At 43.9% G+C, this 3,674-nt stretch overlaps 1 pseudogene; it reads right to left on the reverse strand.

Annotated features, from left to right (window-relative positions):
- Nucleotides 1-690: 690 nt before the first annotated feature.
- C1h9orf40-ps1 (similar to human chromosome 9 open reading frame 40, pseudogene 1) lies at nt 691-2,219 on the reverse strand (annotated as a pseudogene).
- Nucleotides 2,220-3,674: the final 1,455 nt, after the last annotated feature.

Genomic DNA, 3,674 nt, shown 5'->3' on the forward strand with positions numbered 1-3,674 from the left:
CAAGGCCATGACAAAAGCAGAGCAGGGGAGAGTGGCTGCAGGCGACACACTGAAGACTAGCAGTCCCTGAGGGGGAAATGTGGAAATGTCTGTGCTGGTAGACAGAGAAATGAGTAGCTTTCTGTCAGGGAAAGAGGCCAGGAGTCAATCAGTGAGGGGGTTGACTGGTTGGGCAGGATGTACATATACACATATGTTGTGCCCTCCTATGTGAGGCTCTGGGTGAGCCTGGGATGCTCTGAGGGAGTGAGGTTAGTAATAGTGTGTAAAGCAGGAGGAGCGATGAGAATCCAGTGATAAAACCTCAGTGCCTTGAACATGTCAGGCCAGAGTTCTATCTCCAAGCTACACTGTACCCTCTGTAATTATAGCTCCTTTTATTTAAATAAACAAGTAGTATACATAAGTTACTCTCAGTATTGAAAAAAATAATTTTGAAAAAATGCTTTAGTATCTCCTCATAACAAAAAGAGAGCATTTACCTTCTAAAAATGAATATCCTTTTCTCCTTTCTTTTCTTGAGGTAGATACTATTTATTATTTCCTGTTTTCCTCTCATAGACATCAACTATCTTTTCTGGATTTTGGATTGGATTTAATGTCCGAAATACAGAAATGTAAACAAAATTATTCAGTAACAAAGCCGAAAGTCTGCATCCAGTGCAAAACTTAGTCACGGATACATAGCTCAAATATAAGCAATGGACTTTATTAAAAAATAAAATTGTAACACAATAACTTAGTAATGACAAATCAAACAGCATGACAAGATACAGACAAAACTAATGAAGAGGTGTTGCTGCAGCCTGCACTAGTGATGTCCTGTAAACAGGAAACGCTGCTCATCTAGTGGTTCTGGCCTCATCTGCACATACAGGAATATACAATCGGTGCAAAAATAAACAAATAAATAAAACAGAAACCTCCGTGCAAAGCCACCTTCAAATAGTTGAATGAGAGTTCTCTAGGACCAGGGCTCAAGCAGAGATGGTTAAAGTGTTGTAGGTGTTGAGAACTACAGGTCTGAAGTAATCCACTGTATAAAAAATGTCCTCACGCCAAATCAGTACACTGACCAGATCATTCATTTCATCTCGCAAGAGGAGAGGCAGGCATCTGCTTCCTACTGCTCTTTATCCATCGTTTGGCTGTACTCGTTGCCTGTACTGTTTTAATAAACAGCAAATAGTGAAAGTTAAAACAAGCTACCCAAACGGAAGTTCTCGCTAGTTTAAATTTACACTCTTAAAACAAGGCTAGCTTTCAGAAACAATCTCACTTTCCAATTTTGCATACTCGTCTCCTATTTGTTCAACCAAAGGGAGACAATAAGAAGAACTAGAAAGAATTTATTAGCATCTGCTGTGTGAATGAATTCGTTCCACGTACCACAAATAAACTCTCTGGTACAAAGGAACATTTGACAGAACAAGTGCAGAAGACTCGAGTGCTTCCTCTAAGAGTGTCCAAAACCTCCTTTTCTAAGGAAAGCATCTTCAAAGTCAAGAGCATGAACAAACCTTTTTTCATTAAAAATGCATACACAAAGTATTTTGTGAGCAGCTGTACCATATCCTTTTCAACTCTCCATTAGGAGCTTCAGTAGTAATTAGTTATTTATCCAAAAACTCTTCCTCATTTTCAGGTTTGAAAAGAGTATCATGTCAAGTATGGAAAAGAACTTTTCCATAGGTCTCTTCCAATTCAATGAATCCCATTCCTTCAGATCCTTCTGTCAGGACACGATGTCAATCTCAACTCCTTCATTCTTGTCCTCAAGGGTTTCTGTCAGGCAGTTTCACTCATATCTCCCAGAGCTGCCAGATCAATAGGTGGTAGAGGGTTCCTCCAATACTGGAAGGCATTCTACTGCTAAGTCTTCATTGTGCTGGCTGTGCACCTGTCGGCTCCCAGCGGGCTGCCCTCGCTCTCTACCCTGTTGCCACTGCCCAAGGCCCAGTTGACCCAGGCAGGGATCGCCCTGCTCCCCAGGGGTGGCTCTCTGGGCTCCAGGTCACAGCCCTGCGGCTTCTGTCTGTCATCCCCATCACCATGTTGCTTATGGGGCCAAGACACAGGCTCCGCCATGGTTCCCGCGTCTCCTGGCCCTTGAGGGGCCGAGTCGCCCCAGACAGGGGGACCCAGAGGGAAGTCGCTAAGCAGAGTGGCTTTCAAGGCACGTGGAACTTGAGCGGCTCAGCTGCAGGCCACTTGGCCATGGGCCAGGGATGGGGGTCACGTGGGCAGCAGTTGGAGGGTGACATGGAGCTGCGGGCGTCCTAAGGGTGGACAGGACCTTGGAGGAGCCACAGCCCAGCACCAGAGATTCCATGAATATCCTTTTAAACCATGATTTTTATTTAAATCTGAAAAAGCACAGGAGATGGTCAAACAGTCAGTGCTTCACATCTGTAAGCAAGACTACATTCTGGTCGTGTGAGCCTCAGTTACACGGATAATCCAGGTCTGTTCTGTGAATAAAGCTTGTATTATCTTCAAGGAGGTTTTAGATGTCATAATGAATAGAAATTTGAAGACCAAAGACACAAATCAAGAAATTTGTTCTCAGATACAGGTTACCCAAGGTGCAGCCATTTTGTGAATATTTATATTCATGTGAATCCTACCTCACATACCTTAGTTATCTGAGTTCATTACAGATTCTTTTAGACAGAAAATGTAACTGTAGTACTATAAGGATGGCTACAATATCTAATACTTACACAGGCATTTTTTCTGTTTTTTGTTTGTTTGTTTGTTTTCTTTTGTTTTGTTTTTTAATATGAGATTGCTCATGAAACAGAGTGCGCAGCACAAAGGACCTGTTAGCCATGGGAATCCCAATTTCCAGTTACACCTTGTCTCCCTTGGATGTTCCAGAATTGTTCCTTGGTGTTTCTAGTGTCCCTCCCTCCCTTCCCACTTTCCAGAACTTTCAAAATGAGCTCTCAACTTTCGACTGACTCACCCACCCACCTTAATAATCTACCTTTGTCCATTGCCACCTACCACTGCCCACAAAGCCTGGAAGACCTACTTGCTGCTTCCCTTGACCTCTTAATACTTCCCCATCTCTGTGCTCTGCCACAATGAGCACAGAATTCAGTTGTGACCACAGGGCCTTTGCATATGCATCTTCCAGAAACAAGAGCACTACTTCTGTCCCTCCTCCTGATAATGATGCTTACCCTTAGCTTCCCAGCTCAAAGGTCTCTCCCTAGGTATGGCACTGATATTTCAGTACGTTCAAGTAGATAGAAAATGTTTCTTCTTTATGCATCAATATTCTAGTGAGAGTGTCACAGTAATGTGTAAATGTGCAGCATGACAGAGGCCTTGGCTTGTGTGCTAAGAAGAGAAAGAGGCAGCAAAGGAGGGGTAACCTTGGTGTAGGTGTGGAGTAAGGAAAGGGTGTCAGGGTAGAGCAGTGGAGGTGGGATTGATACTTGGGACAGGTGGACAGGAAACATCTCTCAGCTAAGCAGCATTTGATTGCAGCTGGAAAGAAGAGAGAAATCAAGGGTTTTATGAGGCAAACCCAGCAGGCAGTGTGAGGTTAAGCCCAAAGTCCTGGCAGCCACTGTTCTTCCTGGAAGAACAAGAGGCCAGCTATAGAGCAGGCTGAGCTGAGCAGTGAGCAAGCACCACACTGGAGGAGCTGAGGTCTGGAGGCA

The sequence above is a fragment of the Rattus norvegicus genome, chromosome 9 (genome assembly GCF_036323735.1).
Source record: "Rattus norvegicus strain BN/NHsdMcwi chromosome 9, GRCr8, whole genome shotgun sequence".
Lineage (NCBI taxonomy): Eukaryota > Metazoa > Chordata > Mammalia > Rodentia > Muridae > Rattus > Rattus norvegicus.